Raw genomic sequence first — 23,363 nt, 5'->3', positions numbered from 1 at the left:
GAGCCTTAGATTCAAGTAGCCGTCAATTGACCACCTAGGCGGTAGTCACCACCCTAGTGCCCTTTACACTATTTGAACAACTCGTAGCATTTAACCCTTAGCTTAATTTACAATTTGTAGTTTGTTAAAAGTAGAATTATTAAGAAAACCCAAAAATGAATAGAAGTGTGATTAAGAACATATACACAACTCTACACTAGATAGATACTCGATTCCAACTTCTAGCTCTCTGAGGATTCAATACCGACCCAAAAAATCAGGTAAAAGCTATTGCGACCCTCTCTTGCTACTTATTAGTAGTGCGGAGTTGGCAGCGATAAGCTGCTGATGCTCGGGCTGAGCTCAGAGGGGCTTCTAATCGGGATAGCAGAAGCAATGGGTATGCTCGGTGCAAATCTCGGAGGGAAACTTTCGAAGAGATCCATGCTAGGGGCTTCGATCTTTCGGAGGAGATAGTGCAGGCAAAGGCGGATGAATACGATGCCAAGTTCCTTTTGTTCGATGCCAAAGATAATGAGGAAGAGGCCAACGGGCCACAGTCCCCGAGGGGAGCATAGGCTAGGCCTTGCTTTTCTGATTCTTTGTACAGTGTTCATAGAGAACTTTGTAAATGGAGCTTTGTATATACGTATCAAAAAGAAAGCCATTTGGTTTGACCTTTCATGCATTTTCCTTTGCTTGTGTACGTCTCCTTTTGATTTGAATTCATATTTCTGTCGACGTTCGGCTAGGTGAACTAGACTTCGGGGTAAAAATCCTTAGGTTTGTAACTCGGCCCTGAGGCTTGTTGGGCTGGCTCGTAGGCTCTTACGCATTTGCCCTTAGGCGTTTTTTAGTTAACTGTTTCGTGCTCAGTCTTCGAGTCGGATTTCGACTCGAGCTCATTGACCCTTAAGTTTTCAAATTTTAAGCTGACGTCTGGGCCTTTACGCGTTGGGTCGGTACGACCTCTAATACGGGCTGGCGGCAGTGGCTCTTACGCGCTGGGATGGTACAACCATTAGTTTAAGCTGGCGATAGTGGCTCTTACGCGGTTGGTCGGTACGACCTTTAATTTAAACTGGCGACAGTGGCTCTTACGCGTTGGGTCAGTATGACCACTAGTATAGGCTTATTTTTCCCTCGTTAAAGAATTTTTGAAGTTTTTGTGTTCGCCCGACTCTTCAACGGTTTGATAAAAACCTCGATTGTGAGATGTTATGCAGCGATAATGAGCACCTCGGAGGGTTTCGCTCGATGGCTGAATGTTTCAAAGCTTGTTGTTTGGAGCTGACATGGTCGAAGCTCTTTTGCTTATGTCGAGGGTAGCCTGATTAACCGGTTCTTTTCGAAGTATTTTCGAAGTAATTTGAAGGACTGTGAGTTTATTGGCGACGGTCGGGCGTCCCCGAGTCGCGTTAGTTTGGCTAGTACAGCCTTGTGACCATGGTTGTTGTATTTTGTCGTAGCCTTTTAGTCCCCGAGTGAAGTAGCTTCGGCATTTATATCGAGGGTATGCCTTTTTAGGGGTCTTACAAGTTCAAATATATAGCCTTAACTTTAAGATCGGGATTATGCCTTTTGTAAGGTCTTATAAATTTTGACATGCCTTACTTGAGGTCTTACAGATTTGGTTACTTGGTACAAGTATAACTCATGCCTTTCTTGAGGTCTTACAGATTTGGTTACTTGGTATAAGTATAACTCACGCCTTGCTTGAGGTCTTACAGATTTGGTATTGCCTTGTGAAGGTCTTATGAGCTTGAGGTGGCCCGCATAGGGTCATATAGCCTCGAGTTTTTCAAATCGATGGGGTGATTGTCGGCGATAGTCCCCGAGACGTCGAGAATCTTTTGGCTCTGGAGCCTTTGTGTAAACTTGGAGTTGCCTCATTGAGGGCTTACGGGTTTGAAGTTTCCGACCCGAAGGTTATATGGCTTCGAGTTTTTGACGTCAGTCCCCGAGTGTTCGGGAAATTTCAGGCTCTAGAGCCGCTTCTTGAATAAAATAGCGAATTTCTTTGAAGCGCAAAGTGTTTTGATGGAAAAATATTTCTTGATTACTTGGCACAAGTATAAATGTTTTCGTCGCCAACTGTTCAATTATTCTATGCGGACTCGGTTCATTCGACCATTTGGCTCGATACCTCATTTTCCAATTAAGACCCTTTTTGGCTCATCCTGACTTCTTCGAAGGGGTGATCTCCCGGGGGATGTCCCCCAGTATTCGAGGTTGATTGAAGAGAAGCCTTGAATACTTGTTAAGTTCTCCTCAGGTAGGATATGGATGTTGCTTCGTTAAAAACCTTGTCGGTAAAACCCTTCTTGGGATAAAACCCGATCGAAGGAAAAGAGTATAACGCATGCTTTAAAACCTAAGGTCTTCAAGCTGGAAAGAACTTCGATTGTTCCGATCGGACACCTGTACACAGGTTAGTGTAAGATGTAAAATAAAAAGGGAGACGATTATACCTTAGTGGTGGTGGCGCTTCGAGCCTCGATGTGCTTCAATCGTTTGCTCTGGGGACGTGGTACGGACCTTTACTCGTTCATTCAGATGTAGCCGATAATGTATCTCGTGATTGCTACTTTGCTGTTTGCTTATCCTTTAGCTCTTTTTGTGTTGAAGGCGTCGATGTTGGGGCCACATCGTGCACCGCGAACATCTCTCTTGCTACATGATGTTCTCCGTACACAGTTTTTATTCCGTCCTTTGTCAGAAATTTCATCATTTGATGAAGCGTTGATGGTACTGCCCTCATGCAGTGTATCCATGGCCTTCCGAGTAAGGCATTGTATCTCATGTCTCCTTCGATGACATGAAACTTGGCATTTTGGGTTGTGCCGGCCACATTGACCGGGAGGATGATTTCCCCTTTTGTTGTCTCGCTCGCTGTGTTGAATCTGTTGAGGACTCGAGAGGCGGGCACGATCTGGTCGAGTAGTCCGAGCTGCTCCACCACCCTTGTCCTGATAATGTTGGCCGAGCTACCTAGATCCACAAGTACACATTTAGACGTGTATTCACAAGAAAAGATATTACCAATGCGTCGTTATGAGGCTGAGACAGGGTCTCGATGTCCTCATCGCTGAACGCAAGTGCGTCCTCGGGTATGTAACCTCGAGTTCGCTTTTCCCTGGTGATGGATATTTTTGTTCGCCTGACAATGGGTTCCTGTGGGATGTCGACTCCCCCAACAATCATGTGGATGACATGTTGTGGTTCTTCTGTTTCATTTTTCCTATTCGCCTCTCTTTCCCGGAATTGATTTTTGGCTCGATCGTTGAGGAACTCTCGGAGGTGCTCGTTGCTGATTAGTCAGGCTACTTCTTCTCAGAGCTGTTTGCAATCTTCGATCCTATGACCGTGTGTGCCGTGAAACTCGCACACCAGGTTGGGGTTCCTTTGTGACGGATCTGATTGTACGAGTTGTGGCCACCTGGTTTCTCTAATTTTACCGATGGCAGAGACGTTGTTCGAAACGTCAATGCTGAAGTTGTATTCGGACAATCAGGGTGCCTCCATCGGTCCCGTATTTCTGTTGAATCTGACTCTGCCCATAAGTCCCCGAGGATTCTGACCTCAGTCTGTCCTTCGATTATTTCAGGGTATGTTACGCCTTGGGGCGTTTCTTCGATCTTCAGTGTACGGTTGATACCTTTCCTTGTTTGGCCATGGTTCTTTTGCCAAGAGCCTGGTAAGATATACTGAGCCCGAGGGGGCTCCTAGTTGGTCATCCTCGACACTAATCTTCGACTGATATCGGTTGTAGACATCTGACCAAGTCACGGCGGGATATTCTATCAAGTTCTGCTTTAGTTGCTTTGAATCTATCAAGCTTCGTTCGTCCAAACCTTGGGTGAAGGCCTGCACTGCCCAGTCATCGGAGACTAGTGGTAATTCCATTCACTCCATTTGGAAACGAGATACAAACTCCCACAGCATCTCGTTTTCTCTTTGTTTGATCTTGAAGACATCGGATTTTCTTGTAGCGACATTAATGGCACCGGCGTGCGCCTTTATAAAAGAATCTGCCAGCATGGCAAATGAATCTATTGAGTTCGGGGCTAGGTTGTGATACCACATCATGGCCCCTTTTGAAAGTATTTCTTCGAATTTCCTCAATAGGGCGGATTCAATCTCGTCATCCTTCAGGTCATTCCCCTTTACAGCACAAGTTTAAGCAGTGATGTGCTCTTTATGGTCCGAGGTTCCGTTGTACTTCGGGAGATCAGGCATCCTAAATTTCTTCGGAATGGGCTTTGGTGCGGCGTTTGACGGGAAGAGCTTTTGTACAAATTTCTTTGAATCTACACCATTTAGAATCAGGGGTGCACCTGGGATCTGATCGACCCTTGAATTGTATGTCTCCGCCTTTTTGTCGTTGGCTTCTATCTTTTTTTGCCCGATTCAATCCTCTTCGTGAGGTCCTCGAGCATCTTTATGATAGCAGGATCGGCTGCTGACCCGTTGTTGCTTGATATTTCCGGTATTTGTTCGGCTCGAGGAGTCGTCTCCGGTGCTGCTGTGCTTGGAGTTTTTTGGTGGCTTTACAGTTGAGCAATCGCCAGCTATTGTGCCTGAAACATCTCAAAAATAACGTGAAGGCTAACCTCTCGTTCCTCCCGAGCTGGGATTTTCTGAGCTTCTTGTTGATTCTATTGGCGTATACTCCTGTCAGTGTGGGAGCTTATATCGACATGTTGGGCGTTGCGCGATACCACATCCACGAGAATTGGTTCTGGTGCGTCCTCAGGGTTTCGCAGTGGTACACCGACACCTGAAACAGCTACACCATTCTCTCCATGGTCCTCAAGACCGTTGTTCTCATGTGCATTCACTGAGTTTGACATTTTGACCTGAAATCAAAGATTCTTTGGATAAGAAAAATCGTGAAAGATAACTTGCGTTATGTAGTAAACCAGAAAGAAAACAATCACTATTATTTTTAGCCCCACGGTGGACGCCAAACTCTTTACCTTGAAAATGGTAATTACAATTAGATTTGATTTTGTGGTTCTAAAAATACGTGATTTATTTTTATGCTAGTTGTTAGGCAGTAGATTCTAAGTGTGAGACTAGAAAATAGGATAAGAGCTTGAAGGTAATGTATCAAGCAAACTGAGTGGCTGAGAATCGGGGCCTCGAGCTGGCTGATATGGGGCCTCGAGGTCGAGCTAGGCATTAGGCTCTGAACAGTCGGTGGAGAACTAACAGTTCTAAGGGCCTTGATGAGGGCCTTTTATGATCAATGATGAGTAATAAATGAAGAACAATCAATGAAATACAATAAATTTAAGCAATAAATGTAAGTTTTCATAGGAGAATATGTTTAAGTAGAGAGCAGAAAATGTTCTATTTCTTGTATTCAATGTTGTGTGTTATTTGTCCTACAAAGTGACAAGGATCCCCTTTATATATGAGGGGGAATCCCAACATGGTGCAGACACATTTATTACAAAGATACGCGGCTGATACAACCATTTAATGCCACGGTACGGGCTTGTGCTAGCCTAATAGACTTGGTCAGCTTTAATCAAGTGCCTTGGGAATTTCCCGTTTTGCCATCATAACCATCGACTTATACTCCCCTGAGGTCAAACGTCAAAAACCCTCCGAGTTGAACCTCGAGTCGTGCCTCGAGCATTTGTAGACATGCTTATGAAGCGTCATAATGGCCATAAAATCGGGTCTTCTGATTTTTACCGTTACAACAGGTGAAATATAACAAACTGCGCAAATGAATTCGCGAGTCTGAAGCCGAGCATATGGAGCAACACAAGGCTGATCTGGAAATGATGAATGAGTGGAAAGAGAAGGCTATTAAATCCAGCGAAAGGCTGGAATATCTGGAGTACAGTCTGATGGAATTGGAAGGGAAAACGAGGAAGAGAGTCACCGATTGCCAGAACGTTGAAGGAAGCGAAGGAGGATATCTGGCAAGGGCATTTTTACTGCTGAACCTACGTGAACTGGGGAATCTGATCGACAAGAGCATCCAGCATGGAGAAGGTCATTCTGGGACCAAGTAGATTAGGTTTATTTGCTTCTTCCAAATGTAATAAGGTCAAGTGCCATTAGTGACTTATCTTATTTAGTGTCGTGTTAGATTCATCTATTTTTACTTTAATGAAATGAGGCAATTATTGGCACTGAATTTCTCCAAATCTATTTTTTGCTAGGCCTACCTCGGGCACAACGAGGCTCCCAAATTAGGACGCAAATTTACATTCCCGCAATATGTATTTAAATACTGCAGACTTTTCAGAACCCCTACTAACTCATTTACCTTTTGTTTTCTTTATTATATTATTCTCATCCCCTAAGGTTGGTTCGTACATACTACATCATCAGCATACCACACCAGATCTAGAGGCCCTCTACCTCCTCCTCCTCCAAGTAATACGAAAAGCAAAAGGGAAAGCTAAGATGGATGACTTGAGCGGCGACATTCAAAAAGAAAATGTTGAGAATGCGAAAACTTCAGACGGTCGGAGTACTCTAGCACAAAATGACTTGGTTTTGTGATTGGAGCAGAAAATATTGGAGTTACAAGGAGAGCTCGAGCAGGTCCGCAACCTAGCAAACCTCTCCCTCACCCTGAACGTCCCCACATCAACCAACAAAATACCAAAAACCCAGCACCTCCCCAAAATACGCAAAACCAACATCCACAAAATCCTCCCGCACCCCATCAATATGCAACTCCACCTCAAAATCCTAATCCTTTACCAATACCAACTCCTCCACAACACCATCATCAACCAATCCAGTACCTGTAAGCACGTGATTTTTGTCCTATATGAAATACTCCTATAAAATCCAAGAAAATAGACTTTTTCCAATTATTTGCCATTTTATAGGATTTTGTAGGATTTTATTTAATTGTTTGCATTTTGTGCATGTTTAAGTTTTATTTGAATCATGAAAAATACCAAAATATCATGCATGACATTTAGGCTTTATTTTTACATTCTTAGGATTAATCGGTAGTTACTTGTTTTATAATAAATTGAAAATCACAAAAAAAAATTCTTCATTTTTTACACTTTTTCCTTTTATTGATTTTTTTTTCTCTTTTAATTTAGGATAAAATAGCTTCTTAATTTTTGTAATTAGTTTAATTTTACATTTTCAGATAACCTAGGATTTTAATTTTAGGATTTTTAATTAAAGAAAAAGAAAGAAAAAGAAAGATAAGAAAAAGAATTTGAAGAAAAGATTTAATTGAATATTGAGCTAGTTTTTGTACCCAAATTAAACCCAAATTTTCTTACCTAACCCATAATTTTTAAGCTCATAATTCATAGGTCCATACTCCTAACTTAATCCCTACACTATATAATAGTACCTAATCACTAAATAAAGGTACACATTATCAGATTTTTCCAAAGGGAAGACCTTTAGAGAAATAGAAGAAAACCGCGGATCTGAGCAACCCAGCTTCCATCAAAAACCAGAACACAGAATAAGAACGAGGACTCCCTTAGGGAAAGGAAGCAGCGTCGTTTGCTGGCTTCTTCTTCCTCATCAAAACGAAAAAAACTCAGCCGCCTCTTTTGCTTTTCTCTCGATCGCACAAATCTCCCTTCATATTACACTGCATTTCTCTCAAACATACAGTACCGAAAAGCTTTTGAGAATTGAAAGTAGCTTAAAATCTCAATTGGAGAGTTGAGCCTTCAAAGAACTTTTTCATCACTCGAAAAGCTCGAAATTGGAGTGTTTAGCTGGGTTTTGGGTTTGGATATAACTCGAAAAGGGGAGTTGTTTGGTTGCTGTTGCTCCCATGTTGCTAGCTGAGCTCCAATTCTCTGTCTCAATCGTTATTTGGCTTCTTTGTCTTTTAAATCTCGTCCTTGTGTAATTAGGTATGTTCTCTTTCAAGCTATTGTAAGATCTGTTTTAATGAGAAGTTCCTTAATTTGCCGCCCTTCTGATTTCATTTGTGAACAACGTTGAATGAGTTGCCTGTTTCGAAATATTGTAAATGCTAACGGTGTTCGAAAGGTTAATTCAAGTTTGTCGTGGTAGATTCCTTATCTAACTGGGTTCTGCTGTTTGAGCTGTCTTCATGTCCCGGCCCTTTAATGTTAAGATTCTGCTTCATGTGAATTGAAAAGTTATTCTGAAGTTATATATAAAATCTTCATTTTTGGCAAATACGATTCCGAGTCGATCTTAAGGACGGAACAGAGTTCGATACTTCACAATTTTTGGAGAAATGGGATTTTCAGCATTGTTAATTTGCTTTCCTTCAACTGATTTATATATGTAACAAATTGTGAAGATCTTTCGATTTTCTTAGATTGCTAAGTGAAAGACAAATTATCCGAATGTTTAAGGAGCTGACTGTTTGTTTCCATGGTTTCTTAGATCAATTTTTTCTTGAGAGCATAATTTAGCACTGTTAGTCATGCTATCCAGCATGTCATTCATACTCTAAAATTGCCACTTTGGTTGTTCTAAGAGTTATTTTCGTTGTGCTTGACTAAAGAAATATCCCATGCGCCGAAGTAATATTCTTGTGGTCAAGTTTGATTAAACATGTGCTCTTTCTTGTTAAAATTTTCAGAAGTTGGTTAAATGGTCATGTGTGAGGAATCTGTACTTTTCCTTAAGTCTTATTTTTTTAAAATCCAAAGTTAATAGGTGTCTCGCTTCATTTGATCGTGGTTGAATGCTGATTGAGTAATATGGGATCGTATGTCATTTGATATGTTTAATTTGAAAACGTAGCATTGAAGGAAAGCTCATATGACCTTGGCTATAAGGGATAAGATTTGTGGGTTTTCAAGATCTGGTGTATTAAAAGGTTAGGAAAGTTGGTGTAATTAGAAATCCTACAATGTCTCAGATTCATTTTTCGTTTTGTTAATTCTGTGGCTTCACTAATGTTTTGTGTTTTTATCTGTGTTGGATGACTATTTGCTTAAGTACCATGACTCGCTTTGCCGGGTTTATGTTCGCTGTTGATATTACCATGGGAGTAAGTAATTACCAAAGCCCATTAGTAATTTAATTGCTCTCATGTTTAGGAATCAGGTTTGGTCCAAACGCATGAAGGCCTATGCGTAATTTCAGTAGTCGCATAAATATGTTTTAAAATCTTAGGTTAAAGTATTTTTTTTTTAACTTAAGTTTGAGGTGAGCCATAATAGATAATGATAGTTCATGGCCCTCCAAGTTTAGTTTGAATGTCCTTTTAAAATGAAGTTGAGGTGCGCCGCGCCAAATAAAATCACAAATTGTGTTGCCCTCTTTAATTATTTCTTAAAATACTTAGAATTCGAGGCGTGCCATTTAGCGAATCTTCATGGCCCTTGCAAAGTTAACAACGCGTTAGTTGCTTTAGGCACGTTATTTAATAATTCTACCTTCCTAAAACTCGGGTGTGCATTTCATGTGACCCAACTCTAAATCCTAAAACGTTGAATAAAATGTGTTCCGAATTGCGGGTGCATTTCATGTGACGCGATCCAAAGACACGTTTTAGACGACGTTCAATTTTCCTTAAAATTAATTAAAAGCGGTAAGTAATTTAAAATTGCACTATAGGTTTGAACATGTATTAAAATCAGATAATAGGCCAGTTGTAATAGTTTAAGCGACCGTGCTAGAACCACAGGATCCAGGGGTGCCTAACACCTTCCCTCGGCTCAACAGAATTCCTTATTCAAAATTTCTAGTTCGCAGACTCCAATTGGGAAGTCGACAATTTTCCTCGATTTGGAATTTAAGTTAAATCGGTGACTTGGGACACCAAAAGCCAATCCTATCCCAAGTGGCGACTCTAAAAAATAAACAAATAATCCCATTTCGAATAATATCACTTTAAATGGAAAAACTCCCTTATACATTATCCTTCGGGGTAGGTGTGTAAAAAAAGGAGGTGTGACAGTACCCGCAAGCCACTACCTATCAAACTCCTCAGAACACACCATAACCTATTCCCAATCCTCAAAACTCAACCAATGATCACCACTACACCCAAATCCCTGGCACTCACCAAAACAACCCCATATACATGGAAGCCATACCTCACCCTACTCAACCAATCTCCTATACACCAGAATCCGCTGAGAAGGATCTGCTCATCAATAACATGGCCGAGGAGCTCAAAAAATTAACAAGCCGAGTTTAGGGTGTTGAAGGAGGTAAAGGGATAGAAGGTCTGAACTACGAGGATTCATGCATACAACTAGATGTGGAACTGCCGGAGGGTTACAAACCTCCCAAGTTCGAGATGTTTGATGGAACAAGTGATTCCAAGGTTCATCTGAGAACTTACTGTGACAAGCTCGTGGGGGTCGGAAAAGATGAAAGGATCCGAATGAAGCTCTTTATGAGAAGCCTTACCGGAGATGCCATGTCCTGGTACATAAGCCAGAACCCTAAGAAGTGGGACAATTGGGTGAGCATGGCATCAGAATTTATGGATCGGTTCAGGTTTAACACAGAAAATGCACCGGATGTCTTCTATATACAGAACTTAAAGAAGAACCCAATTGAGACTTTCCGCGAGTATGCTACTCGGTGGAGGTCAGAAGCAGCCAAGTTCAGACCAACATTAGACGAGGAACAGATGAATAAGTTCTTTGTCAGGGCACAGGACCCACAGTATTATGAAAGGCTAATGGTCATTGAGAATCACAAGTTCTCTGACATCATCAAACTCGGAGAAAGGATTGAAGAGGGCATCAAAAGTAGGATGGTGACAAATTTCAAGGCACTACAGGCCACGAACAAAGCATTACAATCAAGCGGCATATCAAAGAAGAAAGAAGTGGGGGCAGTAATGGTGGCCCAAAGCCCAAAATCTCCACTCACATACCAAACACCTCCACTCACATACCAAACACCTCCACCCACATACCAAACTTCACCTCCCAGATATTCCCAACCTGCCACCGCCTATCACACTTATAACACCCAGCCAGCCTACTATCATTCACCTCCAACTCGCCTAAATTACCAGAAATCCCGACCTAACTTTGATCGCAAACCACCCACACAATACATCGCCATTGCTGAACCCATCGACCAGTTGTACGAAAGATTGAAGGCTGCTGGTTATGTCACCCCTATTCCTGCTGTGGCAATGGAGAATTCATCTCAATGGGTCAACCCAAATAAAACCTGTGCATATCATTCCGGTGTGAAGGGGCACACCATTGACGAGTGTCGGACATTGAAAGATAAGATCCAAACATTGATTGATAAAAAGGTCATACAAGTGAAGGAAGCCGCACCCAACGTCTGCAACAATCCTCTTCCAGATTGTAGAGGTAATGGAGTACATGTGATAGAGACAGACGAAGAATGGGATCTTGAGGGATCAATCGGGCTTATTCGGGAATGCGATGACTTTAAGCCCGCAGTCACACTCACTCCTATTGTGGTACAGATACAACCAACAGTCGAAGTTGAGGTAACTGCATCGAGCCCATTTGAGGTAGAGGTAGCACTACCTGCAGCCACACCCATTCCATTTGAGGTAGAAGTGGCCGCACCCCTCATAGTGACAGTAGCAACCACACCTCCTTTCAATTCTAACGCCATACCGTGGGACTATGTTGCGGAAGCCAGGCGAAAGGGAAAAGCAAAGATGGAAGAATCTGATGCCACACAAGGAATGACCAGAATGGGAAGGATCTATACACACGAACATTTGGGAGGATCGAGCAAGGAGGCTGCTACTAAGCAACCTGTTATTGAAACCGGGCCAAACGATCTCTGGAGGAAAGTACAAGCAAGGGAGTACTCAGTCGTCGATCATTTAAACAAAACTCCCGCTCAGATATCCATCCTGTCGCTATTGCAAAATTCGGAAACACATAGGAGTGCTCTGATGAGGGTGTTAAATGGAGCTTACGTACCCAACAACATCACCAGTAGAGAAATGGCCAACATGGTAGGGCAAGTGCTGGAGAGTCATAAGATCACCTTCCATGAGGATGAACTACCGCCTGAAGGGTTAAGTCACAACAGGGCACTACATATCACGGTACAGTTCGAAGATAAATTCATTGCCAGGGTCCTACTAGATAGGGTCTCGAGTCTCGACATTTGTCCTCTAACTACTCTGAATAGATTGGGCAAAGATTTCCACGAGATACGGGCAGGAAGTATTAATGTGAAAGCCTTTGATGGGTCTCAAAGGGCCACGATTGGGGAGATTAACCTTTGCCTGCAAATGGGGCAAACTTGGTTCGATGTTGAATTCCAAGTTCTTGACATATCAGCTACATACAATCTTCTGTTGGGTCGACCTTGGATACATGCCGCTGGGGATGTGGCTTCCACACTACACCAGGCCTTGAAGTTCGAGTGGAACAACCAGGAGGTAGTTATTCACAGAGATGGGAGTAACACCATTTACACCAGTCAAACTATCCCGGTCATCGAGAATAGAAGAAGGCTGGGTGGAGAAACTTGTCACCACATTGAACATGTCAACGCAATTGAGAAGGACAAGTGGTAGAGTAACAAAATAGAAAGCATACTGGCATGGTCTGGGTACGAACCTGGCAAAGGACTGGGGAAGGATCTCCAGGGCATTACTAAACCGATACAGCTGAAACGTCACGACACAACTTTCGGGTTGGGGTACCCGTATACATGGCAAGAGTATAATGATTGGTCGCCACCACGGCGTGGTCCTTATTACCCTCTCGAGCAACCAGTGCCACGTCTAGGTCAGACCTTTCATCAGGCCGATACAATATGGGGGACTGTAGAAGAAGAAGCTTTAGCTGGGCTGAGAAACTTGTTCCTGGAAGACGAGGATATGGATTGCAGTGTGATAATTGAGGAGGAGGAGGAAGAAGGCCTCACCATTCAGACTATGGAAAAGGGAGCTGTTCTCAGGAACTGGACTACCACACCATCCCGGGCCCTCCGAGTCCCTGGGTAGCTTGGCACTTAGCCTAATTTATTTCTATAGCCATGCTAGGCATTTCATATGTTTTCAATAATTTTGTTTTAGAGACGCATTTTGTTTCAAAATAATTGCTCGATTCATCGAGCCGCACTTGTTTTGAGGTGTTTTCAAAATTTAATCAATGCATTGCTATTTATTATTCATTATTATCTTTCACATTTTCTTTCTACAGTGTTATTATTACTTTTCCTGATGAACCGATGACTGTGACATGTAATGAGACAACGCAACATAAGGATAGTGACTCAAAAGAAGAAGATGAAATACCTGAGGAAGTTGTCAGGGAGGTTGAGAACTTTGCAAATAAACCTAAATCCAACCTGGACGAGACCGAAGCAATAAATTTGGGAGACGTCGAAACCGTCAAGGAGACTCGGATAAGCATTCGCTTATCACCGTCAGAGAAGGAAGAGTACATTCGTTTCTTGAAGGAATATGAGGATATCTTTGCATGGTCATATGATGACTTGACCAGTCTGAGCACATCCATAGTGGCTCACAAGTTGCCCACCAATCCAATGTGTCCGCTAGTAAAGCAGAAACTCAGAAAGTTCAAACCAGACATGAGCCTGAAAATCAAGGAGGAAGTCACTAAACAAATCAAAGCTAAGGTTCTCAGGGTAGTTGAGTACCCAACCTGGCTAGCCAACATTGTACCAGTTCCGAAGAAAGATGGGAAAGTCAGGGTGTGTGTTGACTATCCAGATTTAAACAAAGCAAGTCCCAAGGACGACTTTCCACTGCCAAATATACACATCCTGATCGACAATTGCTCCAAGCATGAACTCCAATACTTTGTGGATTGCTTCGCGGGTTATCACCAAATCTGGATGGATGAAGAAGACGCAGAGAAAACAGCTTTCATCACACCGTGGGGAGTATACTGCTACAAGATGATGTCATTAGGTCTAAAGAATGTTGGGGCTACTTACATGAGAGCCATGACAACCATCTTCCATGATATGATACACAAGTAAATAGAGGTGTATGTTGACGACGTCATCATCATATCCAAGAAGTCCGCGGATCACATAGCAGACTTAAGGAAGTTCTTTGAAAGGCTAAGGAGGTACAATCTAAAATTGAACCCCGCAAAATGTGCATTCGGGGTTCCCACAGGAAAGCTGCTGGGATTTATTGTCAACCGCCAAGGAAACGAGTTGGACCCGTCCAAAGTTAAGGCTATTCAAGAGTTACCACCACCAAAGAGCAAGAAGGGCGTGATGAGCTTCCTAGTACGCCTCAACTACATCAGTCGCTTCATAGCATAGTCCACAGTTATATGTGAACCCATCATCAAAATGTTGAGGAAAGACGCTGAGACGAGTTGGACCAAAGATTGTCAGAAGGCTTTTGACAAAATCTAGTAATACCTGTCCACACCACCAGTCCTAGTCCCGCCAGAACCTGGGAGACCATTGCTACTCTATCTGTCCGTATTGGATGGAGCTTTCGGATGTGTTTTGGCACAACATGACTGGACAGGAAGAAAAAAGCAAGCCATATACTACTTGAGTAAGAAGTTCACACCTTACGAAGCACGATACTCTCTACTGGAACGCACTTGCTGTGCTTTGACCTGGACAACTCAAAAATTGAGGCATTACTTCTGTGCCTACACCACGTACCTCATATCCAGGATGGACCCTCTAAAGTACATCTTTCAGAAGCCAATGCCGATCGGGAAGTTAGCTAATGGCATATACTGTTAAGTGAGTTCGACATCATCTATGTAACTTAGAAGGCAGTCAAAGGGCAAGCATTGGCAGACCATCTTGCTGAAAATCCTGTGGGAGGAGAATACGAACCCTTGAAAACGTATTTCCCTGATGAAGAAGTATCCTTCATAGGAGAGGACATTGCTGAAGCTTACGACGGTTGGAGAATGTTCTTCGACGGAGCTGCAAACTTCAAATGAATGGGCATTGGAGCAGTGTTGGTATCAGAAACAGGTCAACATTACCCGGTATCTGCGAAGCTTAGGTTTCCGTGCACCAACAACATGGCAGAATACGAAGCTTTCATCATGGGGCTCAATCTGGCCATCGATATGAATATACAAGAGCTGCTGGTAATTGGTGATTCGGATCTTCTGGTACACCAGGTTCAAGGAGAATGGGCTACGAAAAACACCAAAATACTACCATACTTGTATCATGTGCAGGAGTTAATGAAGAGATTCACAAAGATAGAATTCAAACATGTGCCCAGAATTTAAAATGGGTTTACAGACGCACTGGCCACCTTATCATCAATGATACAGCACCCAGACAAGAATTTCATCGATCCTACCACGGTGAAAATCCACAACCAACCGGCTTACTGTGCGCATGTTGAAGAAGAAACAGGCGAAAAACCTTGGTTCCACGACACCAAGGAACATTTGTCAAAAGGAGAATATCCGGAACAGGCAAACCGTACTCAAAAATGCACTCTACGGAGGTTGTCCAATCACTTCTTCCAAAGGGGTGAACCCTCTATAGAAAAACTCCTGACCTGGGGTTGTTAAGGTGTGTTGACGCAAAGGAGGCTTCCAGATTGCTCGAGGAGACACATGCCGGAACTTGTGGACCACATATGAATGGTTTTGTCCAAGCCAAGAAAATACTCAGAGTTGGATACTTTTGGATGACCATGGAAACGGATTACATCCAGTACGTACAGAAATGCCACCAGTGCTAGGTACATACAGACATGATAAAGGTACCACTAAATAAGCTCAATGCAACAAGTGCGCCTTGGCCTTTTGCCGCCTGGGGAATGGATGTCATTGGTCCGATCGAGCCCACAGCTTCTAACGGGCACCGGTTCATTTTGGTAGCTATCGACTATTTTACAAAATGGGTAGAGGCCGCATCCTACAAAGCTGTAACCAAGAAAGTCGTCGCGGATTTTGTCAAAGACCATATCGTTTGCCGATTCGGGGTTCCTGAGTCCATTATCACTGATAACGCCGCCAATCTCAACAGTGATTTGATGAAAGCCATGTGTGAAACTTTCAAAATCAAGCACAAAAATTCCACAGCATACAGACCTTAAATGAATGGAGTTGTGGAAGCTGCTAACAAGAACATCAAGAAGATACTAATGAAGATGGTAGAAAACCACAAACAATGGCACAAGAAGTTACCCTTTACCTTATTGGGGTACCGCACTAGCACATCAACCGGGGCAACCCCCTATTTACTGGTTTATGGTATCGAAGTTGTCATTCCAACCGAGGTAGAAATTCCTTCTTTAAGGATCACACAGGAAGCCGAACCCAGCGATGCAGAATGGATAAGGAGCCGCTATGAGAAACTAGCCCTCATAGACGGAAAAAGAATGAACGCAGCATGTCACGGTCAGCTTTATCAAAACTGAATGTCCAGAGCTTTCAACAAAAGGATCAGACCAAGGCAATTCGCACTAGGACAGTTGGTACTGAAAAAGATCTTCCCACATCAAGATGAAGCCAAAAGGAAATTCTCCTAACTGGCAAGGTCCTTACATGGTTCATAGGGTGCTAATAGTAGGAGCACTCATACTTGCAGAAATGGACGGAGAAGTTTGGCCAAAATCAATCAATTCAAATGCAGTCATGAGATACTATGTTTAGATTGTTTACACTCCTTCATATGATGTAACTGAAATACGCTTGACCTGATTCCCGTTTAAGAGGGGATACGTAGGCAGCCCTTGTGAGCATGTGATTTTTGCCACGCTTAATTTACTCCTATAAATTCATTAGAATTAGAATTTTTAGGAATTAATTGCATGATTTTGTGTCTCGTTTGCATTTTTCGTGTGCATTTTAACTTGCTATAATTCATAAAAAAAAAAAGTACAAAAATAGTACGTTTGCATTTAGAATTAGATTTTATATTTTAATCAATTAATATTACTAAATAAGAGAAAAATACCAAAAAATAATAATAAATCGTTTACATATTTTGTTCTTTTAATGTCACTTTTTGCTTAATTTTTCTTTTAAAATTAGGATTTAGTTCCTTTTTGGAAATTAATTAGTTTGGGATTTAACTTAGATTTTGTTAATTTTGAAAAGAAAATAAATAGAATAAATAAACAATAAAAAGAAGAAAAGAAAAGAAAATAGGTTTAATTTGTTGGGCCAGCTCTGAAATGAGCAAGCCAGCCCAAACAAACCAAGAAAAACCGGACCAAAATCACCCCATGCCCAGGCCCAATCTAATCCCTAACCCGGTCCAGTCCCTTTCATGACAAAACGACGTCGTTTTGACGTCGTTTGATCACCACCGTTCATTTCCCCCATATCCAACGGTTCAAGCTTAATCCCAATTTTACATAAAATTGTCCGAATTATTTAGAAAATTTTGAGACAAAACTTGCCTTCCTCGTACAAACCTAAGCTCCGCCGGCCTCCACTCTACACCGCCAGCTACCACTGCCCTCCGCCCTAGCTCCACCGCCCCTCCTCCGTCCGCCGCCGCCGGCGGCGATGTTCCAATGACCACAAAATTTACACCCCAGATTCCCCTTTTCTTCCTCTACTCAAATCCACTACCCGTTGCCTCCAAATCTTACCAGAACCCGTCGAATATCCATTCGAAATTTTCCGGCCAAGTCGCAAGTTATGCCAAACGGTCCCAAATTAACACCATGGGACCGCCTTGACCTCCTCTATCCAACCCCCATAGCCACATATCTCAAATATGGCCAGAATTGCCCAAATATCCGATCAAAATCCGGCAGAACCCTAAATTAGAAAATCTTGGGGATTTTCGACCATAACTTCCCTAATCATGTGTGTTCTTTTGGAAAACACACGATTAGGGATGTTATGCGTCAAGAATCCCGGAGGATTCAAACATTAATGGCCGGTTGGAGTTTTCATCAGTAAGTTCTGATTGTTATTTCATTTTTTTATTTTTCTTTATTTCTGTTTATCTGCATGCCTGTTTTGAATTAATAGGTCTACTGTTAAGTAAATTGTTCTCTGTTAATTAGTAATAATTGTTAGAGTAAAACATGATTAAATGTGTTTTGTTTCATTAGTTTAATTGATAATAGTTTTTGATGAATTTGAGTCTGTGTTAACTCTGCAATTCGATTTATTTGATAGTTTTATTTTATGATGTTCTGATTTTGCGGGACTGTTTGAGTGGGAACTCTGATTTTTATATTGAATGAATTGGGTATAGCTGAAATCTGATAGTTAGTTTAATTCAGTAAATGTAGCAATAATTCTTTAAGTTTAGTTTTCAATTCATTAGTAAGTTTAGCTTGATTAGTTGGCATTGATTAGTTTAATCGATTGGATTATAGATGATAATGGTAATTTGGTAAATTGAGACCAAGATCAAGGGTTAATAATTGCAAAATAGGTTCAGGGGTTAGTAATTTTAGGATGAATTCAAGGGTAGCTTAGACATTTAGGATTAGATAGCACATGGTAGTTGAAACTAGAATCTTCTAGGACCTTCCAAAGTAGGACTTCAATATAATTTCAGTAATTGTAGTGTGCTAACTTGTGACACAAGTCAGAAAATGAGGGATTAAGTAGCAAAAAGGAAAGTTGGAGAGGGACTAAAATGAAATAACTGAATCCCTAAGGCTGCCCTAGTAACTTGCCTATAAAGGCATTGTTACTTGAGGCTCAAGGGGGATTTTTGGAAGCATTGAAAAATCCTGAAAATTCTAGGCAGCTAAAAACTCCTAAAAACACTGTTCCATTCAAGTTTTTTTTGAGATCTTTGAGGGTTTCATTGTTAAAACAATCCNCTGAACCCCTAAGGCTGCCCTAGTAACTTGCCTATAAAGGCATTGTTACTTGAGGCTCAAGGCAGATTTTAAAAAAGGGCTAAAATCCCTAAAAGTTCTAGGCGGCCAAAATTGCTAAAAAAAACTGTTCCATTGCTGATGCTCTGATTTTTGAAGCTCCTCTAATTCTGGAGCATTTTTGGTTCATTTAGGGCTTAAAAAAATAGATTGAATTTGGTTTCAAGATCTGATGTTGAAGTTTTGGGTTTGCACTTAAGTGAAATCGTTTTGGGGTAGGCTGTTTGAACACTGTTTTGGTTTTGAGACTGGTTTGCTGGGGTATTTCCTGCTGTTGACTACTGCTGGCTTTCACTTGTTGTCTCACTTCTGCTCATTTTCTTTGTCCAATTTCCAGGTATTCCTTGATTCTCTAAGGGTTGAGATGAAAAATAGGAAAGCTGTAATTGTTTGAAGAATACATGAATGAATGGTTGTTCTATCAATCATCTGCTTTAAAAATTCCTGAAGTTAGTAGTGTAGTGTGATGGCATGCAATCTAGTTCATTCATAGTAGTGATGTTACTGAAATTCATGTTGCTTTTCATTCCATTGAAGACTCGTAGCTTGTTAGTTTGGTAGAATGCTCGAGAAATTGTGTACATGGACTGTTGGACTCATATATATTCTATTTGGTAGTGGTAGCTTTAGTATAGTTTAATTTCAGTATAGTGTTAGATTTGAAATATTGTATAAGTCGGAAAATGATTTTAGGACCAATGTGTGTGTGCTGACACCGGTGTTAATTATACACCTAATAGATGTTTGAAACAGTTCAGTATTTCAGTGTTTGACTCCCATAGTCTTAGTTTTGAGGGCATTGGACTAGAGCTTTGAATATGCAACAAATGAAAAAAAAATATCCAATCGTTCTTTAGTTTTTAACCTGTTAATTAATATAGTTTGTCTATTTATTTACAATTTAAAAGTAAAGCGAAAAGAGCTAGCCTTATTTTGTTAAGTTTTGGGCCTGAAGGGACTTGATCTTGAGTCCCAGCTTCAATTTTACTTCAAATTGGGCTCATCCTTGGGCCCAAAGTGCTAAAAGACTGGGTCCAACGTTGACCCAGCTGCATAACAAGCAAGCCCAAATATTATGGAGACTTGTGTTAGCCCACAGAAATTCAATACTGAGTCCCCTGTTTAAGCCGCTGAAGTTGGACTCAATTTTAAGCCCAAAACTGGGTAAGCTTCAATATGAACTGTATTGTTTTTTTTTCTGGGCCAATCGTTCAGACCCAAAATCGCTGGAAGCTAAAATCCATTAAAATTACATTAGGAACATGGGAATCAATTTGCAAATATAGATTTAGGTTCTCGCGTTAAGTGGTGGACTCAAATTAAGAGGGTTCTCCCTTTTGTTTGAATTCGGACTTGAATTCGAGGCCCGGATTTATAATTGTAAATTAATTATGCCCTTTTTGAGACAAAAATAAATAGGAAATCTTAGTTTACTGTAGGATTGGCCTTTAAATAAAAGTGGGACGAGCCTCGCCGAATAAAAAATGCATAAATTGCGGTGCCCTCATTAAATGCTTTATCAAAAATATTTTAGAAGTTCGGGACATGCCATTTAGCGAATTTTCATGGCTTCCCGCCAAGTTAATAAGACGTTAGCCACTTTAGGCGCGCTTTTAATAAATTTTACTTTCCTAAACTCGGGTGCGCATTTCATGCAACCCAAATCCAAATCCCAAAACGTTGAATAAGAGGTGTTGAGGATCCGTGTGCATTTCATGTGACGTGATCCAAAAACGCGCTCTTAAACGGCGTTTGCTTTTCGTAAAAATAACTAAATAATCCTAAAAATTGCACTATAGGTTTGAACATGTATAAAATCAGATTTTAGCCATTTATGATAATTTAAGCGACCGTGCTAGAACCACGGGATCCGGGGGTGCCTAACACCTTCCTTCGGGTCAACAGAATTCCTTACACAGAATTTCTGGTTCGCAGACTCCAATTGGGAAGTCGAAATATTCCTCGATCTGGGATTTAAATTAAATCGGTGACTTGGGACACCAAAAGCCCGTCCTATCCCAAGTGGCGACTCTAAAAATTAAATAAATAATCCCATTTCGAATAATGTCACTTTAAATGGAAAAACTCCCTTATACACTTATCCTTCGGGTTAGGTGCGTAAAAAGGAGGTGTGACAGCTCTGGCGACTCTGCTGGGGATCCGAACCCAGAATTTCGATTCAGGGTTCAAGAATTCGAGCTTAGTACAATTGTTATATTTGGCTTTACCTGATTTTCTACATGTTCCATGCTATATGTGCTAAATGTTTTACCGCTTTGATATTTGTTGAAATTGTATATATAAACTGTCACGAATCCCTTCCTCTTGCTGAGTCTTCTACATCATGGAGAAGGGTGCACTTCGTGTAGCTTCTCTTCTGTTTAGAGTCTTTTCCCATTTAGAACGAGGTTGGATAAGTTGCAAAGCCGGCGGAGCTTCTGTATCCCCGGTACGCTGCCTCCCCCTCGGCCCGAGTTGTCCGCTCGGGTAAGCCAGGTCTAGACCAATAAACCTAGGGTTAAACCTAGAAGAACAAAAACTCATGCCGGATCCCTAGTAGGACGTTTGTTTGCATCATGTGCATTTGACTTAGGGGACTCAACACAGGGGTTGGGTCCGTCTAGGACAGGTGACCTGAAATGAATTGACCATCCTGATGCATCTTACGTGCTACTTGCGCATTTATTTGCTCGGCTTTGCATGTTGACTGGCATGTCTAAATAAGTGAAAATTGAGGAAATAGGCAGTGTTAGGACTAAGTGAGGGTGACCATTTGTTTTGAAAACCCCAATGCCCAAATAGTACCGAAATGCTGCCGGAAAAATGAAAAAAAAAAAGAAAAAGAAAATATTCGAAAAAAAGGAAGGAAGAAAATTGTTGTTCAAAAATACATTTTTTGATTTTGGCAAATCTGCCCGAACTACGCCGGTTTGATTCTCGCCGGATGTGAGATACGTAGGCAACCCTCATCGGGCCCAACCGCCCTTTTTGCAAAGATAGCCAAAATACCAAAAATTTAATTTTTGTCAAATACATTGGGTGATGCCACTCTTGTTTTACAAAATAAGCCGAATGTCCCCAAAAGGACGCCGGAAGGCCGTTTTTGCAAGAATGGCCACCCTGAGTCATTTTCAAATGGTTTGCAGGAACAGCGTTAAAATCTTCCTTCCAGAAGTGCTGAAAGGCCGTATTTGCAAATCCAAGTCCTTATTTTCTAAGTAAAGAATTTTTGCATAAATAGCCATTTTTCAAAATAAGTCATTAAATTCCCCTAAAATAAATATGCAGGATGAATTCAAGTGACATCGAAACCTTCTCAGTCCTGAGCGAGATCCCTTTGAAACTCCATATGTGGTGGCATGACTTGGGAAAAGGAAGCAGAGATACTGTGATCAAAAGCCTGGGCGGTCTCGTAGATTTATTAAAAATCAAGCCAAGAACAGATATCATTGAGGCACTAATACCATTTTGGGACCCGACCCGTAATGTGTTTCGGTTTTCAGATTTTGAGCTCACGCCTACATTAGAAGAGATCGCCGGATACGCAGGTCTAAATGGGAACCTCCGTGGTAGATTCCCTTTGGCTCCACGGCCGGTAACTCTTCACAGGTTTTTAGATTTGTTGAACATTAGTCGGGATATTCAAGACCCACATTTGGCGGAAGGGTGCTGTACACTACATTTCTTGTATCACCGGTATGGTAACCCCAAAGGCATTGAGGAACCCAATACAGGATTGACACATGCTGGAAACAAAGACAAATGGGAAGCCCGACGCGGATTAGCCTTCATGGTGGCCTTTTTGGGAGTGTTAGTTTGTCCCAGGAAAGACGGTCACATAGACCTTGGTCTAGTAGGCATGCTAGATGTTGCCATAAAGAAACCTACTAGCACAGTGGCTCCTTTGATTGTAGCAGAAATATATCGAGCTCTGACCAAATGTCGAGAAGGGGAGAAATTCTTTCAAGGCTGCAATGTGCTCTTGCAGTTATGGATACAGGAACATCTCTGTCACCGCACAGGCTACATGAATTACGGTTTAACCGGGTTGAGTTGTATCGCAGAATTCGAGACCCGAGTTACAGGTATTGAGTTCCCGGAGGGTACTGAGGCCTGGTCGTCATGTTTAAGATCCCTCACTGCAGATAAAGTTGATTGGGCTTATGGATGGCTTCCCGCTACTGAAGCTATATACACATCAGCGGAGGTCCCCTATATTCTTTTGATGGGTATGCGAAGCATTCAGCCTTATGCTCCTTACCGAGTCTTGCGACAATTTGGAAGATTTCAGACGGTACACGGTGATGAGGACCTGAGTGGGCAAGTCATTGAGTTGGGCCCAAAAGCTGCATTCCCTGAAGGCCAAATCCGGAAAATCTGGAATGAGTGCAGGTATCTTGAGCCTAAAACTATAGTACAGGACCGGGCCAGAGGTGAAGTAGATCCCAAATATTTGGTTTGGTTTGGTAAAAGGTTTCAAATCCCCGAGAGACCCGCCAAAAGGCCACATGTGCAACAATTAACAAGCGAGGCTCAGGTACAGTGGGATTGGTTGGCTAAAGAAAAGGAGTACAGAGCTCGAATTGGAGCATTGGAAAAACAGGTTCAGGAGCTTCGGTTCGAAAACAGCTTGCAAGCCGCA

The 23,363-nt window shown here is 41.8% G+C and overlaps 1 long non-coding RNA gene across 1 annotated transcript in view; it reads left to right on the top strand.

The window, feature by feature from the left end:
* The first annotated feature begins 7,364 nt into the window (after positions 1-7,364).
* Positions 7,365-23,363, top strand: part of LOC109206368 — a 16,991-nt gene continuing 992 nt past the window's right edge. The window contains exon 1 of the long non-coding RNA XR_002064844.1: positions 7,365-7,850. This is a non-coding gene — a long non-coding RNA (uncharacterized LOC109206368). The remainder of the gene's footprint in view (positions 7,851-23,363) is intronic.

Source organism: Nicotiana attenuata, unplaced genomic scaffold (assembly GCF_001879085.1).
Source record: "Nicotiana attenuata strain UT unplaced genomic scaffold, NIATTr2, whole genome shotgun sequence".
In the NCBI taxonomy this organism is placed as follows: Eukaryota; Viridiplantae; Streptophyta; class Magnoliopsida; order Solanales; family Solanaceae; genus Nicotiana; species Nicotiana attenuata.
The sequence above is the reverse complement of the archived record's forward strand: the minus strand, read 5'-3'. Positions and strand labels throughout refer to the sequence as shown.